Source organism: Dermochelys coriacea, chromosome 10, assembly GCF_009764565.3.
Source record: "Dermochelys coriacea isolate rDerCor1 chromosome 10, rDerCor1.pri.v4, whole genome shotgun sequence".
NCBI classification, from domain to species: domain Eukaryota; kingdom Metazoa; phylum Chordata; order Testudines; family Dermochelyidae; genus Dermochelys; species Dermochelys coriacea.
Genome location: NC_050077.1, coordinates 75,488,643 through 75,514,300, shown reverse-complemented (window position 1 = coordinate 75,514,300; position 25,658 = coordinate 75,488,643). Strand labels below are relative to the sequence as shown.

The 25,658-nt window shown below is 39.3% G+C and overlaps 2 long non-coding RNA genes across 2 annotated transcripts in view; one reads left to right on the top strand and one right to left on the bottom strand.

The window, feature by feature from the left end:
- Positions 1–6,600: 6,600 nt before the first annotated feature.
- Positions 6,601–16,458, bottom strand: LOC122455972. Its single transcript, XR_006274526.1, has 2 exons — positions 16,284–16,458; positions 6,601–10,419 (listed from the first exon to the last, which is right to left on the bottom strand). It is a non-coding gene; the product is annotated as an uncharacterized LOC122455972 (long non-coding RNA).
- A 3,231-nt stretch (positions 16,459–19,689) lies between these two features.
- LOC122455973 overlaps positions 19,690–25,658 on the top strand; it is a 40,029-nt gene continuing 34,060 nt past the window's right edge. Inside the window, exon 1 of the long non-coding RNA XR_006274527.1 lies at positions 19,690–20,034. This is a non-coding gene — a long non-coding RNA (uncharacterized LOC122455973). The remainder of the gene's footprint in view (positions 20,035–25,658) is intronic.

Here is a 25,658-nt window from a genome sequence, read left to right as displayed (position 1 = left end):
CTTTTACTTTATATGCAGAAGATGTTTGTTGTTTTTAGTGAAATCAAGAGAAGGTGGGTATCCAGTTGTGCCCCATTCAAACTTCTGAACACCAGAAACAACAATCTATTTAATTTTTCTTTTACATTAAGGCTACATGTTGCATGCCAATCATGCCTGTATAGAACTTAAATCAACCATACATAACATAGTTGTTCTTTCCCTTGGATTAAAGATATGACTTCTATTAATCCAGTTGGTGATGTGTTAGAGTAATGTAATATCAGCCTTATCAAGTGAAGTGCTAATCAGACAAACCGCTCTATAACCTGGTGTACTTTTCCACAGTTTTACACAGCTACATGCTGTGGCATTGCCCAGCTAGAGCATTCAAACAGTGAAACAACTGACATTTCTCCCTTTCTTTGTTTTAAACGCATATCCTGACTTTTTGGAAAAAGCAACAGAAAATGTATAGTTATGGGTGAGGAAGGATGGGCTGGCAGCTAAGGCCCTGGGTGGGGAGTCAGGATATCTGAGTCTAATTCCTGGCTGTACCACAGACTTCATGTGTGACCTTGGGCAAGCTATTTAATCACTCTGTGCCTCAGTTCCCCGTTTGTGAAATGGGGATAGCGAGACTTCTTTTCTCCTGTTCTTTGTCAGCCTTGTCTATGTACAGTGTTAACCCTCTGTGCAATGAACCTTTTCCTACTGTCCATACGTGAAGCATCTAACACATGATGCTCTGATCTCAGTTGGTCCTCTAAGTGCTATTATAATGCAAATAATTAATAATAATGGACCAGATGAAAAATCTCTGCAACTATCAAAGATACTGAACCCATCTCAGATATCCCTGTAGCTAGAGGTTAGTGGGAAGGCATTATTTGGTATTGCCACATATAAATTCAGTCTTTCCTAAAGGCTATATGGATACTTTAAAAACAATAGACAAAGCTTTTCTTGTGAATCTAAATGTTTTTGAATGTTTCTTTTCATCCAGTGCTCCAGATATGACACTGTCCATTTCATGGTCAGAAAAGAATGGAAATGCCTGCCAGAAAAATTACAAATCAAAAGAAAATGGTTTATGAAGCAAAGAGGTGTCTTTTCCAAAGGCTCTCTCTCAAATTATAGGACAATTAGTGTGGGTGGGGCAGATATTATGAACACCTAACTGGTCTTTGCAGATACTCGAATGGCCTGATCCAAACCGTATTGGTATCAATGGAAAGACTTCCACTGACTTCAGTTGGAATTTGCATCAGGCCCTATGTTTATATCTAATCCTTGTATTAAACAAGTCTAATCCACTTGTAACTGTTAGGACTATATTTAATCAAGTTTCTAAAATATATTTAAACAAAAATATCCTTGGCCTGAATGAATCTCTTTCTGCATCTAATAGTTTCCCCAGAACCTGTCAAAAATCATCAAAGGCTAGTACTTAGATAAACAATATCAAGATGCTTGAGTACTAAGCGGTGATAACATTTTACCTTTGTTTGCTGTGAGAAAGAGGGTTGTACATAAGCCCCACAGAGTTTTAACTTTCACCAAGTTAAATAAAGGTTTAGTAAATGGCATTCATGCCCTTTTAACCCCCAATATCCAGAGAGCATCCTGTGTGACCATTCATTACTTATGAAATGGCTGTAATTTATACCAAATGGGGTAGGTGAATTCAAACAGAAAGATACCGTCAATGATAAAAAGATAACACTTCTCTGTAACAGATGCTTCATTTTATGATGGAAATGGGGAAGCTGAATGCTGCAGGTGCCGGGCTGACATTAGGTCTGTGGAGAATCATTAGAGCCTCCTTAGAGATCTAGGTTTACTCTGTGTTTAATCAGCCACAGTCAGAAGAAATGGCTTCATTTCAGCTTGATGAGAGCCAGATTACAAAAGGAAGATAGATGGCCAATAAGGTTCATCACTATAAGCATATTGTCTTAATTTGAAGAAACAAGCTGGCATCCTGTGCTGAGGAAAAAGTAAAGTGCAATATGGCAAGTATCAAAACCCAGTTATTTCAAGTCTCTGTGCTCCCCATAATAAGAATTTTTTGGTTGTTCTTCTTTTAACCAATATAATTTTTTTAAACAAACAAACAAATAAAAATGCAACACACCACAAACTGCCAAAGTTACTCATGAGATTCCAGTGCTGTAGATTCCAAAAGGCTGAAGCTTCTTGAAATATTTTGCTCATCTTAACAATTCTCCAGACGTATATATTTGAGTTGACTGTTGATCAAAATGGTCTCTGACCATAGTATGAACATATACCTTCTAAAAGGGTTGAGGTGAAACCATCTATCAAAACCTCCCAAAACACCCACGGTTCAACTGGAACAATTAAATGGTCAGCCAATATGGGGATGCTTGTGCCAGCAGGAAAAGGTACTTTCAAAGGAGGTGGACCTAGACTAGTGAACTCATTCCCACAAGAGACAGTTTGTTTACCTGCAGTGTCCACAGGTTCGGCTGATCGCAGCTCCCACTGGCCGCAGTTCACTGTCCCACGCCAATGGGGGCTGCAGGAAGCAGCGCGGGCCAAGGGATGTGCTGGCCGCCACTTCCCACAGCCCCCATTGGCCTGGAATGGAGAACCATGGCCAATGGGAGCTGCAATCGGCCAAACGTGTGGATGTTGCAGGTAAACAAACTGTCCTGGCCCACCAGCAGCTTTTCCTGATGGGCCGTGGGTCAAAGGTTGCCGATCCATGATCCAGATCTTGATTTGCAGAGGTGCTGAGCACTCACAATTTCATTTGAAGTAAATTGGAAAATGTGGGTGCTTATCACTTCTTAAAATCAGGACAGCAGTAAATTCTCCAAAGAGATTACAGTCTAAGGACCGGATCCTATGGCGTTGTTTCCTCTGACTTAATGCGCTTTGGATCATGCCCTGAAAGATGAAAGGGTGAAACAAATGGAGTCGGGCTATAGGAGGATGGGTAACATTAATAATCAGCTGTTTCAACATAGTCTGTGTGCACAATTTGTAGGTATAATAAGCAGGAATCACAATATGCTGCTTGCTTAGCTGTTATCGGATTGCAGATTTCTATATGCATCATGGCAGAGGGGAGTTTTAAGGAGGGACTGGAGGGAGGCTACTGTGGTTGCTTTATGGAGCTTGAGGAGGTGTTTTCAGGCAGCATGAAAGCATGAAGGTGCTTACGGGAGAAGTGGATAATCAAGGTTGGCAGAGCAATGGAGTGGGTTGACATCACACTGACATAACGGGATGGACAGAACGGGGCTAAATTGTGAATTGGCTTTGAAGGGAATGACAAGAAGTTTGTGTCTGATGCAAAGGAGAAGCCACTGGAGAGACTTAAAGAGGAAGGTGATGTGGGTAGGGTGATGGATCACCAGGATGTTCTTAGAAGATGCATTTTGAATGGAGTTGAGGGGGATGAGGTTGCTGTACTCAGGACATGAGATGATAATCTAGTTGTCTTGATAGATAAAATAAAAAAATAAAGGATAGGAGTATCCTCCAATTGTCATTAGTATATTATAGATAGTCCCATGCAAAAGTACACTATCTGCCATTTTCCTGGTGTCCAGGAGGGCTCTTCTGCTAACTTCCTTGTTTCATCTCTTTCAGCTTTTATTCATTCAAGAACTCTTAACCCGATTTTACACTAGTGCAAATATGAAAGTGAAGGAATTACTCATGATTTACATCCTGGTAAGGGAAGAGAATCAGGTCTTTTGAGTCCCTTGAAGCATCAGGAATATGCTCACTTTCACCTCACCACTCTTGTTTTCCTAACGCACCAAAAAAAGGATCTCAAGCTTTAGGAAGAACAACAACATTCATTTGATCCTCACATGCTTTTGAAATGCCTCCTCGTAAAAGCAGCCCATGAATAGTTACACACAAGCAAGTCCTTTTAAACAGTTCTGTACTTGTCACCTCTGTGGTTTTGCAATATGTGTTGCATCTCCATAGAGAGAAACCTTTAATTGTCCAACCCAATAACTATTTTATAGCTTTACTGACACAAAAGTGTAGTGAACTGATCCCTGAACTGCTCATAAAACTGCATTTCCACAGACTTTTCTATAGAGTGAGCTGGAGATGCCTAGATAGTCTGTGAATACATTATCAAAACTTACCTTTTCTTAGGCATGTTAACTACATTTTTCAGAAAACGATAGGCTGAAACATTCACAAAGTGGAGACTTAAGAAGCTTAACAATTGGTAGAAATATTATCATCCACCATCATGGTAACATTATCCAGTCATTCCCACCCACAGACATATGCATACATGCTGGATTTAGGCTTAGAAAACTGAAAACAACACTGTAAGTGTGTGGTCCTCAGTGTTCGAGGATGAAGTGAGCAGAAATGTTTCAAGCATGCTAGCTGAAAAAGGTGTGGGGGAAGGGAGAAGAGCAGATTTCCCTGCCTCAGTGACGATCATCTCTCTTTCTACATACTGCTAAACTATACTTGTCAGGTATGGCTTTTATCTTTCCTTCTGAAGAGCAAACCTTTTGCCTTTGGAATGCACCAAATAGTATGCAGTTTAAAAAATATCACTTGGTGAAATATTCTCAGACTTCCTATAGGCCCTTCACTCCCCTCCTTGCTACTTAGCAATTACTTAATGTAAACACTGTTATAATTAATGGTGAAAGACCTGATCCTCAGAGGTATCTGAGCTCTGCACCCAAGCTGCGGGGGAGGGGGGCATCGATAGTTTTTCTTCATTTTGCCCCACCCCCAATATCGGTTGGATCCTTGGCATAAATTAGAGCAAGTTCAGAGCTGCTTTAATTTGCACCAATTGAAAAGACTTGCTAGAGGTCATTCTTTTGGCACAGGATTGCTCAACATTCTGGCCATGCCTCCTTCTGTCCCTAGGATGCCCATCGCATTCTACAATGCCTGGAGAAGATGGGCAGATGGGGTGGCATACAGCCAATTATTCCAAGTTTATGCCACCTGGGATTCCCCAGGAAAAGAGGCTGCCCTGTTAGGACACCTCATAATTCCCTTTTCATTGCAGCAAAGGGACAGAGTGTGTGTCAAGCCTGAACTTTCTGACTTAAGTTCTTGTTTTAAAAATTAAGCTTTGCTTTTCTGCAGATCACTCCTATGTGAATCAAAGGGGGGAAGACGACAATGTAAGTGGACACAAACCAGCTTATTAATAAGCTGTGGGAAAATGCCAGTGTTAGCATTGGAAATGCAACATCATTGATTTTGGATAGAATTTCTGCCACCAAAGGGCCTGTAAAATCTTGCTCTTGTGCACAGACCTTCCTCAGTTGAAGTCGATGGGTAAATAAGGGTTATTCACAATGAGTAAGGGTTTTTTTTTTCAAAGCTGGGACTTTATTCAGTGACACAATTAAAGAGATACCACTTCTCACCTGTGATGGGCACGCGGCATCGCATTGGATTCTGGCAAGAAGGTGGAATTTTCTTCCAAGCATATCTGCTGTCTGTGGACGACGTTCAGTGGAATAGATTTTTTCCCCCTCAGCGTACTCACATGCCAAAGCCTTCTTGCAAAAAGTACTTAATGTTCTACAGCACGTCAGTCACATGGTGCCTGCCAGTGCAAAATGAACATACTTCCTCGGATAGATGCCATTTGCACTGGCAGCAGATCCTAGTGAAACAATCATGTCGAGGCACTTTACACATGACAGTGAAAGTGCACACATGTGAAGCTCTCTGAAGTACAGTGCTGCAGATCTTGGCACACTATTTTACATTCTAGTTAGCAATCAAGTACACATGGAGCAAGAGAATCCTGTGCCAGTGACAGTTGCAAGTAGGTGGAATTATACCCACATAAACAATATATTTGTCAGCAATCTAGGGAAGAATGTGCACCAGTGTTCACTCCAGATAATATCCTTGCTGGGATCTCTGGATATACAATAGTGTATTATGGCTGTGAAGGAGGCTACTCAGCCAATATGGTTCTATCCACCTATCTGATCATCAATGTATATCTCACTTAATCAGTTCCCTAATTGCAGGGGACAAAGGCATTGGTGGAACTCCCTCCCTCCTATTCTCTGGCTGTGGCACACAATGCTTTAGTCTTCTGAGGGTTGTAATACTTCTGTCTAAATTGGGTTGTTGGGTTTAATGTGCAGATGACTGGGTGGTGTTGGTTGGTGACCTGTGCTATATCAGATTAGATGATCTGGTGGTCTCTTCTGGCCATGAACTCTGACTCAGAATTCAACAAAAACACAACATTTTCCATTGTGGATCAGACCACTGGTCCACTAAGCCGTCAACAGTGGGTAATACCTCAAATTTCAGAGGAAGCAACAACTAAATAGATAAACACCCTAGAATGTACCTAAGACACTGGTAGAAAATATTTACAGGAAGGACTCTTCCTGACTGCTGCAGAACATCAAGTTTGTCATGAAGCATGACGTTTGATTTCCCTTATACTGGTCTGTATGGCTACCCATAAAAGCTCAAATTCATCCCTCAACTGGCATTAATGGGTTTACCAAGGATCATTTCAAACCATAACTAGTCAGAAAAATTAAAATTATCTAATTAAATTCCTGCTACAGTATTTGGAGAATGCTTTTTTTTAAAAAAAAAAAAAAAAAAACCTTGAGGATATAGAGTAACTTATGTAACAGTGAGGGTATTTCAAGGAAGAGGGAAATCGGTACCAGTTGTGAATAGTTCCTGGAGCTAGTTACTCACTCAAATAAGAAATTGTAAAAGAGAAAATTAATATATTTATCTTCCAGAAAGCTGACACTTTGTATGTCTGGATCCTCAACTTCATTGCTGGGTAGTTAGTCTCTGTTTGCTGTTGTAGTTTTGTCACCTCATTTCTTTGCTAGCGAGAGAGGACGAAAAAAGCTAGTAATTTATTACTCTTATTAATATGGTAGGCTGGATGTGTTGACAACATGTCAATAATTATTTCTGGAAAGACCCTAGCAGTAGACTCGAGGACTCTGTAAGATGACTCATTTTACCAGAAGACAGATATGTGTGACCTGATCTTTATGACAGATGTCAAATATATCGAAGTGTGGTATGAGGGAGATCATCTTATTGGCAAAGTAATGAGAGGCCACTGGGAAGATTAATGCGAAGTCTGACTTCTGTTGTGTGTTATGTCCCCCTTCCCCATTTTTTCTGTAGGTAAGACACAGGAAAGAGAGGGATTGCCCATGGTCTTGGGTAGACCTGATGTGAGAGAAATTTGGATAAGCAATAATCCCAGTCAGTGTGACACCTTCCTTTCTACTGGGAGAGTTTAAAAAACGAACAAATAAACAAACAAAAACACCTCAGCAGAAATAATCATGGCTTTTGATAAATCTGTGAGTCTGCTCTATGTGAGTCCAACTCACCAAATAGTGTGGCCCTTATCTTCCAAGTGGTTAGTGATTTTGAGTGCCCAAGTTGTGACACCGTAAAGGGGTCTTATTTTCAGAAAGTGCTAAGTACCCACCTCCTGAAAATAGGACCCTTTTGTCTCAAATTGGTCATGGTCACCCCAAAATGGAAGCACCCAAATTCACCCGTCTGTTTGGAAAATGTACACCCAGGACATTTTTGTTTTTTGATGATAGCACAATGACACTTTCTTTTCAGAGCTGCGACATTAGTCCCTGGGAACAGCTGAGGGACCCTATTTGGTTGGAATTCCTTGTTTATTACTGATCTGCACAGGAGCTGCTGGCATTGCTGCTGATTCTCCCTTGAGAAGGCAAGAAAGAAACAGAGTTCCTTTCAATCTAACTTCTAGAATTCAATAAGGCACTCAGATATCACAGTGATGGTCATGGCACTGCAGCCTGGAATAGAATAGAACAGAATAGCTCTGGCAGCTTGCCATGCAGTCTAACGGTTTGCGCACTAAACTCCATTCCCAGCAGTATTAGGGTTCTCAGATTACCACAATACGGTGGCCTTCAAGGGTCATGCCATTCCATCTTTCTGTTGGCAAGCACACCCCCCACATCTCTTTTCTCTTTCACGCCTATTTATCCCCAGAGGAGCGGAGCTCACAGAGATGTCACCGTAAAATAAGGACACTGGACTTGGACTTCTACGATGGATGGAAGGTTAAAGAATGCCACATCGATTGCAGAAACACTAGGGCAGCAATCTGTTCAGTATGACAGGCACAGGTGTGTCCTTTCTAATGGACAGTGTTTAATACAAAACATTGTGTTTGAAATATGAACCAGCCCTTGTGTTTATAAAAGATGGTCATTTGTGTAGATCCCCAAAGGATGAATTACCCCACCATTTCATGCTTCTGCAAGAAGAAACTGTTAGGAACTACTTCTTAGGCTTCCCACTGGCTGTTCTGAACAGCTGGGTCCAAATCCTACCCCTTCATCTTGATAAAGTCTAAAATGCACATTAGGATACTTAGAACTGGAGCTGGGTTAAATGTTTTGGCCTCCTCCCTATTTTTTTCCCCATTGAAAATGCAGATTTGGTGACACTGGAATATTTTGTGAATTCATGTTGGATTTTTTCCAAATTGTTTTGGTTGGGGGGAAAAATGAGAAAAAAGGTCAAAATGTTTTGTTTTGACATTTTTGTCTCAAAATAAACTCCTTTGGTTTTTTGATATGCTGGACTTTTTGGAAAATTTCATTTTCGGTTTGACCTGAACCAATTCTCTTCCCCCCATCCCCCAGTTGTTAGGGAACTAAAAAATCTATTCACACAGCTCTGCTGAGGACCACTGTGTGGCTGGTGCATCTGCCAATACGTGACTTCACTGGTTGCACCACTTCACAGGGTGGGAGGTGCAGCTGAATCTGTCCAAAGGCAGCACTACTGATGGTGCAGCAATTTTGGAGGAAGAGACTACGGTCCAGCAAGCTATTGTTGACCTCCTGTGTGCACAGACAGGGCTTTTTTCATATGAAACAGAGGTGTTTGCACATAATATCAACGTCAAAGTGGCAAAATTATATACTTCAATTAACTGAGCTGGTTTTTTAGCCCTCATTTTTTATCTGTGCCATTTTGTTTCTTGTTTGCATTGCACAATGAGGTCCTGCTCCATGCCTAGGGCTCCTAGTTGCTACAGTTAGACAAATAAATAAATAAAAATAATATATGTCTTGGTTCTCTTTTCACTGGAGACATTTTTGTCACTAAAGTGAGGTTTTCAAGCTGGAAAATATGAATATAAGGCACTTGATGATGGAGGGTACTTGACTAAACCAAACCCAACCAAAAGCTCTTTCAACAGAGCAGGATATGTAATACATAAATCAAAATCAAGAAGATCATGTTCATAGTTTCACCAGGAATAGGACAAGTTTCTTTCATTCAGCTCCAGTAGTGGCACAAATTTAACTATATTGCGTTAGCCGACGCTGCTATATTAATTAAAAATGTAGTTCTAATTATTTACCCTAGTTGGTTCATACAGATCTCAGAAGTGTAATCAGTGGGCTTCCTTAAGGATTTTCTCAGGATTCAGAAATAGAAAGGGTTTTCCTTTTCACTTTACTCGGGAGTCTATTTAGACTCTGCTTTTTTACTTCCAGGTAACCAGTTCTAATCTGGGCCAGTTGTGTCAATAATGCTTAGCAATCATATAGTACTTTTACATGTGCAAAACATTGTATGGATCAACTAATTAGTCTCACAAAACCCTTTTGAAGTAAAAGGGAAAGTATTATTAGCCCTATTTTACAGATGTGGAAACTGAGGCAGAGAACTGAAGTGACTCATTCTTTGAGAAAATGGCAGAGACTGGAATAGAAATCCGGATAATCAGATTCTTAATCCTGCACTTGTTCTTCCATGTGTAGTTATGTCTGATGGATGATTCTTCAGTGGTTTGATATGCTGAGATTAGTTCTTGCATCTGAACATAGTAACAAAAAATTTACAAAGAAAAATATCATTTTTTTATGATGAAAATTTTCTTTCTTTTTTCTCTTGCAAAAATGCGTTAGGACATTCAGGGGTCAGATCCTTGTAATTTAATAGGACAAGAGAAGATGAGTTTGAGAGCCTTAGCAAACCTTTAAGTTCCAGCTTTATATATTCTTGGCATATCTTTAGTCAAGTGTTTACTTTCAGCACAAGTTGCGTTTAGCATGGCAGATGGATGGCTTTGTTGCAAACAGCAGAAAGAAGCTCAAAGCAAAGAGAAGTGGAGGGAAGAAGTGGTGAGGTTAGAGACAAAGAGGCCTGGCACTAATATTCTGCAGCTCATGCTTTGTTGGGTGCATGAAGGAGGTAGGACAATATTCAAACTTTATCTCCAGCACATGGTGAATGGTAAAGAGTGGATGAGGAATTCTTGGTTTTTCTTCCTTTGTCAAGTTCCCTTTTCTTCCGTTTCCAATCCCCTCTCATCTCCACACTTCACTTTTTCTCAATCAGACGAAGGAGTCATCTTGAATAGAAAAAGCTGCATCATCTAAGCTGTTCCAACATAATAGAGAATGATGTAACTCTACACAGCTGTCATGTTCCCTGGAAGTGTAATTAATAGGTGTGCTCTCCCCACTACCCAAGGCAGGTGCTTGACTGATACAATTTGGGATATCAAATACCAGCCTGAATTGTTTGTTGTGGGTACAAGTAACACAGGTAAGAACACCTGTGAACCAAATACTCTTTATGAATTCTGGCCCACCTTAATTATACACTTTCTGCAAACAGTTAGTAAAAAGAACCAAACATAAATGATCATATAGCTTGAAGAATCAGACTTCTCCAATGATATGAGGCAAGACTATATAAAAACATGCTTTAAACAGCAGAGTCATCAGTGTTCCAGGTCCTGCAGCATGGATTTCATTGAAAATCAAGTGCCCTTTAAGCATATTTTCATAACAATATATCCAGTATCCCTTTTATTTTATTTCCGCCCTCCCCCATTCTCCCTCATTCTATTTCTGGTTTGACCACATGTAAACCAAGATTAAATGATTTAGACACCCTTTTTTCCCCCAGCAGCTAGTTGCATTTGCAGTCTTCTACAAAAGTGGTTAAAATGAATTTTAATATGTTAATGGCACTCATTGAAGAGCTTAATATTCATAATAAATACCCCTTGAAAGTAATCACTAGCACATCCTTTTGACAGAGGGGTCAAGGCTGCTAATGACAATAACTACTGCAAAATGCAATTCAGTCAATTACGTTAATTAAATTTCAAACTCTGTAATGTCTTCCCATTTATATAGTAAACTAATAGGGGGGAAAAGAATACTATCTTTATCTACCTCCATTTATATGTCCCAAAATGTTTCCTTATGTTATGTTTTAACATTTGCAGCTCTCACCAGCTTTTCAGAACATTTAAGATAATTATGGGTTTGGCAAATAAAGCTTATTCTTCAGCAAGAAAGTTTGAGATTTTCTTTCGAATGTTCTTTTATAGAATAAAAGCTTTTGCTTCACAGATACTAATCTGGTATTTACAGACTAGCTTATTTTGGATAGTGCCAGCATTCCAGCGTAAATGGTAGAAGTGTCTACATTTCAACGAATCCTTTTTTAATTATATTGTTTGAAATTGGAGTAAAAAGGAACACAGCTGTCTGGAGATTTTAGTAGTATACAGGTAAGAGTATATATAATGAACTCATGAGAAATAACAGGTTTCAGAGTAGCAGCCGTGTTAGTCTGTATTCTCAAAAAGAAAAGGAGTACTTGTGGCACCTTAGAGACTAACAAATTTATTTAGTTTAGTGTCCTTTTTCTTTTGCATCTGATGAAGTGAGCTGTAGCTCACGAAAGCTTATGCTCAAATAAATTTGTTAGTCTCTAAGGTGCCACAAGTACTCCTTTTCTTTTTGAGAAATAACAGCAGCAGAGTTTTAATATATTTTGTATCGAAGATATTTTACACAATGGGCAGGATCCTCAGGTGGTGTAAATTGCCATAGATTGATTCTATATAGGTCCTTACACCACACTCGTCACAGTAGCATCTGAATTCCTATTGACTCTAATTCATATACACCAGCAGCAGATTTGACCCATGTTTGTAATGGTATAATAATGTGTTAAATTTAAGTCCTACATTATCTGGAACATACATGAATTAAATTATAACTACCAGTGACAATCCTACTCTGAATTCAGTAAAATCAATAACGTTCACATGCACGCAGTAAGTACTCATGTAAACATTTGTAATGAGACAAGTGGGATTGTTTTTGAGGCGGCTACATGAATTTAGAGACTATTTTAGAGCTGTCTATCTTTTGGGGAGCCCCTTATTTTGCCAGTAGTATAATCTTTGTGATCAGCAGCAAATAAGGTTTGAAAAAGATCCCCCTAAGCAAATGCATTAGGTTCTGAAATACAGACTGGGGTATTTTCTTTGCATCTCTGTGTTTTTGCTGAACTCTTGTAAACCGCAACAGTATCTTCAGTGGGCTTCCAAGTTCTCTGACAATGCTATAAATTTCATTAGGAAGATGAAGTCCTACAGTGCAATTAACTCCAAAAGTGGTACAAAGCAATAGCTTGGAGATACTGGCCTACAGTACTTAGCACTTAACTCTGAAATTCAGATAAGCCCTATCAACTCAGGGTTGTGTTTAATGTTCACTCCTGCTTATATACCGCAGACACAACCTAGCGGTCACAGTGTTAACACTCCCCAATATCTATTACAATTAGTTTTTGATTAAGAGGCCTAGCATGGCTTTTGAAGCCTTTTATGTTGTGTCAAATGGCTAGTGATGGAGTGAGATGCACAGACACCTCCCAGTAACAAAGCATCTTGTAAAAGGTTTCAAATGAACTATTTTATCATCCTAATGGAAACCAGATGACTCTAACTCCCCCTTTAATTTCAACTATTTACTGAAGAGTCCTTGTTTTGAATTACTTAAAGATTTATTCTAAACCACTATCTCATGCATTAAGAATCCCTACTAGCCAAGCCATTTCAAGTGGAGCAAAGCTTTTAAAGACAACTATGACCATGTCATTGCATTTTATTCTTAAGCGTATACACTTTGTAATGCCTTTGAATTTTTATATATCTGCTTAAATTTTCTTTCTGATTATCACAAACACAGCTTTTATTCAAACATTTCGACACTGTAGTGGAGCTTCTAGTTGTGATGGCGATAGCCAGTGGTTTTATTCCACATTAGGATCACTGATGACCACAATTTGGACCCGATCCTCCATGTTGGGCCTGATCCTTATCAGAGTAACCTTGTTAACTTCAGGAGAATTACCTGAGAAAGGGCTGCAGGATGAAGCGTGTAGAGGAAAAGGCTGTCCTCAGTATGCTGTTCAATTATTTCAACAGAGCAGTGAGATCTTAGGAGGAAAACCTGAGCCACACTGTGTTGGTTACTCCATCGTAATGGCTGGAATTAGCTCACAGGGTTCTAGCATTCCCCATCTGTAGATGGAAGGACTTCAGGGTGGATCACCTATCGCTGCCCCTACTCCTCTCTGGCATATCCTTTCCCTTGGCCCAAGTCATTCTGCACCTTGCTGCCCCAGGAGTCATCAAAGAAGTGGGCTCACTACTGCTGCCTCAACTGCTGCTGTCTCTTGGCTTGTGCAGCAGAACTCCCCCATTTCCGTGCAGCCTCCCCAACACAAAGAACAAGGCTCCCCCACATGAGCTAAGATATGAACTGTTTATCATGATATGATGTAACACTGTTTACATCTGTGTCAGTATTTTACTATGTATACTCTCCCATTCTCTGTGGAATGTCCTTCTAAGATATTCCAAGCAATACAGCTAGAATATTTTGTACTCAGTTACCCTATTTGTGTCAAACAGTAAAATATTTCTATATATTTAAATAGTATTAGGGTGTTGAATGGTATTAATGAATAACATGGATAGTTTAATGAATATGGAAAATTGTACCTAAATTAATACTGAAAGAAACACTTGAGTCAGGAAAGAAAGAGGTAAAGAAATAAAACTTTAAGCATGTAGGAATAGGTCATGTATTAAAGAATAACCATTAAAAAATATTTTGAGAAACCAATGATTACTCTGAATAAACAGAAGGCATTGTGCTTTATTTATAAAAAACACCAAGCAAATATTGACTTCTCTTGAGGTAGATATCAAGATTTATTGACCCTTTGGGACACTGAATCTTCAGAGTTACAGAAACAAGTAGTCAATATGTATTGTTATGAAACAGTCATTGTAAATGTTTTTACTGTAAATATCTCCATTCGGTTGATGGATTTCAAAAGTCTGACTAGTTTCCCTTTGAAACCAACATCCCATAATATGCGGAGATGTACTTTAGCGGTACAGGAAAAACAAAGAAACATCTGTTCACTTCCTGCAAGGGGACAAATAACTGCTGCCAATTAGGATGCCATTATTTATATATGTGATCTTATTGGCTCATCAAAAATAAATAATATTTGTCATCACCAAATGCAGCAGAATAATGCACTAATTTCTATAGATGATATAATCTCTATAGATGATCTAATTGCATGATACTGTTCCATACTTCACTGTTACTGACTCCTGAAGTTGGACTTCAGAAAGTTACTGACTCTTTACCTTGATGTTATCAGCCAATTGCGAGGAATTTATTTATTTTAAAATGTATGGGACAATACTAGTTAGAGCTACAGATGGGCCCAGAGCTGGTTCTAGGTATGGATGGGTAAGCAGAAGTAGCAGCCGGGGGGTGCTGCCTTTTTGTGCTGCTCAGCTTTTTCTTTCTCGACTATCTGGGGGAGGGGGCAAGGGGGGCATGTTGAAAACATTTTCTGTCCTGGCCTGCAAAATGGCTAGAGACATTGCTGGATTGGCCTTAACTGCACAGTTCAGATTTGGATCCAGGTCTTAACAAATTTCCAAATTTCAGAGGTGCATGAATTTGATCCTGGCTCATTTTTGTTTAGAAGCGACTTAATAATAATGGAATACATTACACATTATACCCTCAGATCTAAAAGCGCATCACAAACATTAATTCATTAAGCTTCACAGCACCACTTCAATGCAGGCAACTATTATCTACATTTTAGAAATGGGAAAATTGAGATACTGAAACATTAAATGACTTCCTGACGGTCACACATGGAATCAATGGCAGAGCTAGAGTGAGAACTCAGGTGCGCCGATTCGCAGTCCCTTGCTCCAACTACTAGGCAAAATTGCATCTTACACATCTTTGAAATTAGCACTCTCAAAGTCAATTAAGTACAGAAACATACTAGAGGTCAGATGCTGGCTGCCCCTGAATGTGTGCATAAAGGAGCTGGATAGATACACACAGATACACCTATACAGCTGAATAGAGGGCAATCGGTTTTCCTGTGCTTGTCCTCCTTGGACTTGATCCAAAGCCCATTGAAAGCAGTGGAAAGATTTCCACTGACTTATGCAGCCTTTGGCTCAGGTCCCTTGACTGCCAGGTTCTGGGGAGCCATACTGTTGGCCAATCCCCAAAAGGGGCACAGTAAGAGTGTGTCAAAGATCCTGACCCTATGTACACTGGCTGGCAGTCAGAAGCTGGCACTAACCCTCTCCGCAGATTTGCCTATAGGCAGCATGGTCTGGTTTAAAAGCTAAGAACTGGCCCTAAGTAAATGATACAGATTGCATTGTTAACATCCTGGCTAGGAAGATTTAGTTGGTGTTGGTCCTGCTTTGAGCAGGGGATTGGACTAGATGACCTCCTGAGGTCTCTTCCAACCCTAATATTCTATGATTCTAATATTTTTTTCATGGTATCTTGGGCCTGGAATTGGCATTCTTTTTTATATATTTAAAATTGAAATAAATATCTGATCACACCCATTTATAACAAACTGTGATTTTTTTACATACTACGCAAATGGACTCTGATAAGGTCTCTTGGGATTATAATATGGGGAAAGACACTTTATTCAACACTTTCCTTTGTCAGCACAACTATATTTGTCAGCCATTACTTTCTCCCTAACCATTACTGGCATATAACAGCACTCCTGGTTCACCAACCCAACCATCAGAAAGCTTTTCTGTTTGGCGATGTAACATGCCATCTACTTTAACTCGATGCTTTGACCCCTTTTATTGTTCTCTCTCTTTCCCTTCACGCTATTCTTCGATTTTGAATTCACCTTTTAGCTGATGCTTGATGCTGTTATAACATAACCCAACTTAAATAATGTAATTTTCAAGATGAGTATGTCATACTGGGTACAATGCACTTAAGATTCAAATACACATTTTTTTATTGTGACTGTATCACACTTGAAAGTAACGTCATTTATCTTTACAAATATTTGTGCACCCATACATATAGAATCTAATATATAAGTATTATGCTTACCATTCAGTCCCTTGTGAGTATTCATGCCTCAAGTTTTGCATCATTTTTATTACCAGGAAGAAAACCCAATAGGGCTGGATAGAAAAGCTACAGTTGAGCTGAAGAGCTAATCATAAATGAACAAAAATCTCACTCCTCAAGGCATATTTGAGAGAGAAATGCTGAGAATGCAGGTGTTTTTTTTTTTTTTTTTAAATCTTGGTAAAACTTTTACCGTTGGAAATTTAAATACATTTTGCTGAGAATCAATACACAGCTCCCATGATCATCAATAGGATACTAAACTCCAACATTTATATATTTTAATATTTTTTTCAGTAATGATCTAAGGAGGGGCTATACTTAAAGAAACAGATAAGTTTGGGGATGAAATCAATTCTTTATTTCATATTCTGCGATGTTGTCAACAGAGAGCATTGTGAGCTCAGGGTTAGAATCAATTGCAGAATAAATAGCTGTGCAACACTTTTTATCAATGATTCAAATAACTTTACTGTGGCTGCCTGAATTAAAAAATAATTTGTTGGGAAGGCAAGGGAGAGAACGAGTGAGAAATTAATGTCTTAAAATTAGGTTTCCTCTAGATTTAATTCCAGATGCCTTTAAATATTGGTTCTTGCCCTTCCCAAAGTTACTTCTCTCCACTATTTTCATGAGCTTGTTGTAAACTGCCAGTTTTCCTGTGTTAATTATTAATATGACCCTAGTTATCCAGCTAACCATTAATGTCTGTTTACTCATTGATGACCTTTGCAACTGCGTACCAGTCTCTTGGCCTGTAAATGTCAACATTTTTTTAAATAATCGAAATGCGCTTCATATCTTATGACTATCTAACCAGCCCCTTAAAGATTTTTTATTTAATGGAAAAATGTAAATACTGTCATTTTGCAAAGATTACAAGTCACAGAATTTTAAGTGAAGGGAGTTTAAGTGAGAAAATCTGGAAGAATAATCTCACTATAAAATTCTCTCACTTTTGTACTAAAAACCAAAAGCCACCCAATCAACACTAGAGGACCAAGACCTAGTCCTGGGGAATAGAATACATTTTTCTCAAAATTTCATTGTGAAGCACTTCCGCATTCAAATAAGTCTGCAGGATTTATCTCTAGTTAGGCAGTCAGTATACATTAACCCTGACACTGGCAAGACATTTCTATTCCACACACTCTCCTCCTAATGGCTAAAACTTAGATTAGGCAATACAGCTGGATTAAGGCTGCAACGGATGACCTTAATTTTACCCATCACTGCAAAACTGTGTATCTTGTGTTTTTGCTAATTACGTTAGCCTAATTTAAACAGACAATCAGAAGCCCAGTTAAATACAAAAAGGAAAGCATTTCCCCCTAGAAATGTTGTGTATGATGGTCTCTCCCTAGCTGTTAGTGAAATTATAGAAGCATACAACTTTTCTCTTCCTTGGTCAACTAACATCCTTGACTAGGAAAAGCCCCCTTGAAATATTATCTTTGCAATAACATTTACAATTTGTAGATTTGAAACTGGCTTTTTACTGAAATATTTTCAAATATTAACATCTTCCTGTCCATAAGTAAGAGTGGTGGCATTTACAGAGATTACAGTTTTGAGATATATTGTGTGTATGTTCACATTTTCTCGTTTGTTGAGTTCTAACTTCAATAACATTTGGGGGGGGGGTGTTATTAGCTACAGCCCTGAATGCTTACTGCCATTTCATGTTGAATTTATCTTATAGAAAGTAAACTGTAGAGCAATCTGTCAGAAGTCATTGTATTTGCAATCTTTGAGGATTTGGATTGGGACTGGGTGGAAAGTAAACTTTCTAGATCTCGGCTCTGAGCTGCATAGACCATTCGGGTTCAATATTGTGAAGGAATTTGGCTGGACAGTAACAATTTCCTTAAACACTATGCTTCTGTACAGGATGGTTATACAGTACTTCAAGCATATAAATGCCTCTCCGGTTTTCTGTTATCTGAATGATAACTCACCTTGTCTTTCTCAGTGTGGTAGGTAATAAATAGAAATCTGGACTAGAAGTGAGACATTCTGACTTAGTTAAATCTTTTGGTGTCCTGAAAAAGACAAGTAGACTCAATTACTATGCCAGCAACTATATAAAGATTGTCAAATTAAATATAAAAGCTTATGTTTAAATAATGGTATGACAAAACCCAAGAAAAAACAGAAAAATCAAAGCTATACTAACATTGTGACCTGAAATCACCATGCTGTGGAGAAAAAAAAAAAGATGCCCTCTAAAATGTGTATTATTGTCCTAAGCTTCTAGAATAGAGATTGAAAGGCTATACTTGGGTAAATCCATATTAACCTAGACTCTTAAACAACTGGCTATTGAGGCATTAATTCATGCTGTGTTCCCACTATACTATAACCACTTATTTTTGAAACAATTCCACAGTTCATTTGCTAAATATGTATGCATAAAAGGTAATAATACTAATACCTTACACTTTCAAAGAGCACCTTAATTAAGCCTCCAAAAAATTCCTATGAGGTTAGATAAGTGATATATTGATTTCACTTCACACGCCACTGAAATGGTTCAAACACAACAGCGGTTTAATAGCGCACAGTAACACTACACAACAGGTCTGCAACTGAAGAAGCTTACCATATCCGATTGAAACTTCAGGGAGAATTTAGGTAGAACATAATTATTTGTACTGGAGCTTCTCCAGGACACTGGGTTAACTCCATGTTTCTCACAAAAATACTATGGGACCTAAAACAAACCAAAATGATAAGGCCTTTTTAAAAATATCTCATTTGTAAGACCATACCTCAGCATCCCTTACTATAAATGCCAGGGAATTCAGTGCTGACTCAGAGGACAATGCATAAACTAGAATATCCAGCACCATTTATTGCAGCAACTAGGTCTTCCTTGTAGGTTTCCTATCTAAGACTGACCTGGCTTGACATGCTTTAGTTTGTGAAACAAGGGCCATGACTCAAATGTAATATTCCTCTGGGAAGCGGTGTTCTATCTTCATCTATTTTCACATATGAGTCAGTGATATATTTAATCAATTTTTAAAATGCATACTACCTACATGGAGCTGTTTGTTTACCCTCTAACTATATATACAGTCTCTATAGATCAGAGTGTCTCCTTTAACAATTGATTTTAAAAAACACAGATTATGATTTGATAGACTGGAACAGCTCTATTTGCTTCATAGATAGCCGGATATTTATTTTCCACTATAAAGAATATAATATTTACCCAATGGACCAGAAAAACTCCTTCATAGCTGCCACTCACCCCATTATGCCAATGTATTTAAATACATATAAGGCCAGGTTTTGTTTGCCTTACTCATTTTGTAGCCAGTAGGACTATTTGTGCAAATAAAGTGAGCAGGAGTTAGCCCATATGTCCCACCAACTTCTAAGACTCTTTTATAGATTTATCTATAATAGCCTGAGGTAAGAACTTTGGGCTTCCATGATTATTTTTTATTTGTCTTGTGTCCTTCAGCTCTTCTGTCTCCTTCAATGGGAGAGTGGATTATTCAGGACTGTATTCTGTGCTGTGCAGGTGGGACATGTCTTAAATATCTATATGCTGATGGAGTGAGTGGTTAGGGCATGTTTTTGTTACATATACAAAAGACCAGGAGTAATTTCCATGATCTTTGTGTTCCTGCAGTGTATGTGTGTGTGTGTGTGTGTATAGTTTCTGGAAAAAAAAAGTATAACTGCAAAAGACAGGAGCATGAATTTGTACCTCTGGGATGTACGCTATCCTTTTGTTAATTTGTTGAGTGCCAACAATATGCTTGATGTTACATGGAACACAGAGGAGATACGTGTTCAGGGGTGATGTTCATATGATGTGCGAGAGTCCCATAGCATGTAAGCTTTATCAATTTAGCCTCCTTAAAACTCCCGGGGCCTGATTTTCTCCTTCAGGACATGAGTAACACCCCTTGACATAAATGGCAGATACTGGTATGCTGCCGAAGCATAGAGTCCCCTGACACTAAATTACTCCCATTTATGACTTGTATCTTATACCTCCTTTCACACCATTTGTGTATTTCACAATTATCTCTGCTCTCAGGAGTTTATAGTCTTGGAAATCCCATATTTGGCATCATGGGAAACATGGATCATCTTTCTTCTTAGTTCTCTTTGTATCTTCTGTTTATAATAAATCACAGAGATTCAGAGACTGAAATTTAAACATGCTGAATGCAATGCATGTTTGACCCATTGTAGTGTTGCTATAAATAAGAAATGGGGTCCTTCAGATGTCCTTCCTCCCTACTTTATCTCTTTGTCATCTCTCCTGCACAGGCTCTCCTCTGTATCTGGGATGTACATACGGTTCTCTGGTCATTTAGAGTGACCATACCAGGATCACCGATCACAGAAGTTAAGATGGAGGAAACTATGGCTCACCAAGTGCATTCCCCAGTTATTGGGGTTCATTTATCATTTGGACTCAAAACGTGTGATTAAGAATGTGACTGTGTTATCGGTACAGTATTGTAGTATCTGATGGTGGGGAAACTGCTGCTTTAAATCTAAGGAGGTTGCTTGTTCTGATAATCCTTCAGTAGGTTATTCACAAACTATGGATTTTAGCCCACTCTGTGGTTCCTCCTAGAGTCCCACCCTTTCAGAGGCAGCACATCTCAGGCACGTACTTAACCTATGAATCGGTGTGCCATCCCCAGCTCCTGATGTGCAGTTCTGTCCAGTTCCAACACAAGGATGGGCCATCACAAACACTAAATTCCCCAATTATCCTACTCTGATCTCTTCTCCCCGAAAACTTGTTCTAACCCAATTTTAGTCTCAAGGGGTTTGTATAGAGAAATACATTTTTGTTGCAAAGGTTGGACCTGGGTTTGAAATTTCCACAAAGTCAGTGGTGTTCAGAGTTGGTGTCAGCTCAGACTGGTTCTATCTGGATAAATAGCTGAACTGTTGGGTGCTTCTCTGAACAGGGCCTTTGAACCAAGTGAGGTTCATCCATCACTACTTCAAATAAGAGAGTGAGTCCCTTTTAATTTAAATTGTGTGGGAATCTGAGTTACACTCCATGCAACGGAATAAGGCAGAGCAGAATTCTATTTGTCACTGTCTATGTTGGATCCTTTTATAGAGCATTTGTAACTGCATTCTCTTGAGCTGAACTGACTTAAAGACCCTAAAGGGAAAATAAACTGGGGAGATTTAAAACACAAAGGGCTCAGAACAAGACAGCTGGCTTTGCCACACCTTCCTTGAAAGAAACCTCAGTGCAGGAAGTGTTTTGGCCAGGCAGGGGTATGTCCTGGGGAAGGAGCGGGTGTACCCAGAGCAATCCTGCACCCCAACTATTTGCTTGCATGGCCCATAGAGGCCATGACAGATAGGAGACAAGTTAGGGCAGCCCTAACCAGCACCTGAATAAAGGAAGCACAAGCTTCCCCCATCTCCATGTCCATCCCCGCCCCAGCACATGGGATGAATTTGTCCATGAAAGCTCTATGATCATGTAAGATGAATCCATCCATTAATGTCCATCTGCACGGGGTCATTGAAGGGTCTGTTAGAGATAATTAGAGGTCTGTTTTTCCTTTAAAAGTTCTAGTCTGTTTCCCTCACTATTTTCAAAACACCCTGAAGTAGACCATGCATCACAATGAGGTCAAAGCAAAAAGAAGAAAAAAAACAACACTCCCTGAACAATGACAGTTTTAATTTATTATTGAGTAGTCATGTGCATCTTAAAATCACCACTCATCATCAAGAGAAGAATGGAGTTAGACGCCTGACAAGGAAGATGCTCTCTGCAGAAGTATAATGTTCAATTCACTGCCAAGGCTACCGACTTCGGCAACAAAAGGATAATAGGTGAAATAATTAAATCCCTACCTTGAAGCTAAAGTGGCATCAGACTTACACTGACTGTGTTCAGGGTTTTTTAAAGTGACTTCCCTTTTGATAATTTGGGCTTAGTAACATCAAAAGTTTTCAAGGCCTCCAGTCCCGAAGTCACGTGACTGCACCAGAATCTCAACTTACATTAAAAAAAAAAAGTTTTATCTCTCATGTATGTGAAGAAAAACTTGGAAATGTGTCCTAAAGCTAAAATGTCTGCTTGAGTCTGCAGACAGCCTGAAACAACAGCTCTGAGAAGTGTAAAGTGCTCCATTCACCTTAATTTTCTGCCATTCCAAGGAACGGTGTGGCCATAGTACAGGGACAGGGCTATGGGAGGGAGTTTTCTGGGGTGTGACCAGGGCTCTATATTGCCTGAAGTCTTTTCTTTTCTATTTAGGGAAGATTCCACAATCCTTGCTCATGTTGAGCAATATCTTACTCCATTAATATCAATCACACTGCTTGTAGAATAAAGTACTACTCACTTTGACTAACAGACATCTTTGTGGAGATGAACATTAATAGATGTCATTAGATATGATCACAAGCTTGAAATCAATGAAACGACTAGTACTTGTGGAGCAAAATGCTACTCAGCGTGAGAAAGGGTGTCAGCACCTAACCTATGGATTGTAAACTTTCTGGGGCAGGCATCTGTCCCATTATAAGAAAACAATAAGCACAATCAGAAAGTTAAATAAGTCTAATTCTAGACATCTGTAAAACAAGCACAATTTGGAGGAACTGTAATAATATTAATAACAGTCAAAGGACAAAATTTATAGGTGATGTACAATAATATTACTGTGTGTGAACGAGTGTCAGTAATGAAACATAGTCAATGGGGAACAGCGTTTAATGCTCAGAAAGTGATTAAGCTCAGACAAACTTAAATATTTTCCAAAACAATTTATATTTATTAATGGCTACTACAAAATCCATTTACCCATAATCAAGTGAAACTTGAGGATGCTGGCTTTCTTAAGTGCCTAGAGTCAACAATATTAAAGTAAATACTGGAGGACATTCCAAGATAGTATTAACACAATTGATCTATTGATGATTGCACAATGGGAGGTTATCTTTTGTTAATTGACTCAGTAAATAACCTCAAAGGCGTCACTAGTAGAAAAAAAATCTATTGGGTATTGGAAGGTTGACAGGGTTTAAAAGAGGGTGAGGGAGCTGTTACATTCCCTACACAGTTTACTCACTCACTAAAATAATAACACAGAGATAACTCCTCTGAGCAGATGAAAGCACTAAGATACGTCTTGGGAGATGCTACCAAGAAACCAAGTGGGATCTGATGTGTGCATGGATGGAAAGTGAAGCCCTCAAATTCTCGTGCTTGTACCATGTTGCATGTGAAACACTGAGATTTTTTTGCACTTGATTTCACATAAGCATGGCAAATGGAGTTGTCATATTGGAGCTGTCCCTAACACAGAAAGAGCCTCAAGAAGACACATTTACATAAGGTGTGCTCTATGCGCATCAGACATACCTTATTTGTTCCATAACAATTTAGCCAGCCAACATTTCTCAAAGGCACATTTTGATAACTCAACCCTTTCCCTTGCTTTTTGCCTTTCCCCCTCTTTCCCGTTTCACTCTATTTTATTCAGTTTTTTTTCAACAAATGCACAGGACTGTAAGTTCCTGATCTATTGAAGCACTTAAGCACGTGTGCAGTTCTGCGGATGTCAAGGGGGCCACTTGCTCAGATTAATTATGCATGTTTTAGGACCCAGATGTTTAAAGCTATTTAGGCATTGCTGTGCTAAGCATTGCAACACCTAACTGACTTAGGAGCCTAAATCTCATTACCTGAAGGATTTAGGCACATTGGAGCCTAAATCTCATTGGCTGTCAAGCGGATCTTGACATTTAGCTAAATACCTTTTAAAAATCTGGGCCAAGTGCTTTGCAGTATCAGGGCTTAGGTGTTTATTACTGTTATTACCTGATCATTTCATTGTACGTCTGGCTGTCTCATTTCTTCAGTCTTGTCCAATGTGCACATGTCCTCAAACTGAGTTCTCTGGGCCAGTTCCTTGTTGACTTAATTACAGCTATGCCGAAAGACACCCCCACATTCAATACATTTAAAAGGATTCTGTTCTTCTCTTTCTAAGAATAGCCTTCTTCCCCTTCTGATTCTGCCTCTTTTTAAAAATTTTCTCATGTGTTGCCTTTAGTATTCTCCCCCACCTCTCCATCTCGCCGATGTTCCCAGTTTCTGCAAGGCATAGCGGGTGGAGTGGAGGATATCAGGGAGCCAATTGTAGCTGCTGGAATTTCTAGCTAATTCTAAATGGACATAGCCCCAGAATAGACGATAGCAGGAGAGAGGCTGCTTTAATTATTATTGTCATTTATTACTTGTATTAGGGTCTACCCCAGCTGGTGACTTCCCTCAAAGAGCTATGTTGCCAGCTGAGAATTGCTTGAGTTCAGCAGCATGGTTACCTTGTCCTTTCTGGCTCCCAGCACACTTACTAAACTGGAGCTGGGAAGAGAGTTAGAGTAGGAGCTGGGTACACTGGCCTTTTACACACTGGAGAGTCTCCTGCAGTGGGGGAATCTCATGCTAAGGAGATATGCCATCAGGTTCTCATCTCTTTGTGCCACCCGAAGGGGTCAAATTGCGGAGAGAATCTGGTGCCTTATCTTTTATTCTTTCACTTTGATTTGTATTTCTTTTCTCTTGTTAAATCTCTTTTTTGCCCTTTCTGCCCTTCCCCTTCATACACCCTATTTCTGATTCCCTCCATTTCTCTCACTGCCTTCTTTTCCCTCCCCTAACAACCTCTTATGACAAGGCCAGGATCAATATGGAAGCTCTCCTTCACTCAGCGTGGACATAGGACATATAGTCATTTGTTCCTATTTCAGTTGCACTCAGCTGGGAGCAAACATCACTTCTGCTCTTGTCTGAGAACATCTAATAGGCATCTGGGAAGGAGGAGACCCTGCCTATACTTTGGGTAAACAGCTGCTGAGGAGGGAGTATGACTAGCTAGTGCTTTTTTACCCATGGTCTGTAATATGTCAGGGGATTTAGAAGGGAATTACCTCCCCTCCAGCTTATGACCCTCTGGAATCACCTACACTGAGTCATGCTGCTTTTCATGTCATATCAACAGCCTAATGTGCAAAAATCAAACAATCTGTGCCACTTTTTTAGAAGCGTGCCCAGACTGTAGGAACAAAGGAGCTCCTGTTTCCTAATCTCAATAACAATTAAGACATCAGATTAATAGAATCTTTGAATGCTTTGACGGAAGCATGTGGAACGCTCTGTTTGCATTACCATAAAGCCTATCAGCACCCTTAACATTAAAGGTCACATACGGGAACATAAAATAACAGTGCTGCAAACAAGACCAAGCTTGCAGCCTTGTTGTGAAAAAATCATTGTCATTTCTTACATGGCCAGTTTTTGGAGCTGCTGGTCAGTTTCACAGGCTCTGCACTTTA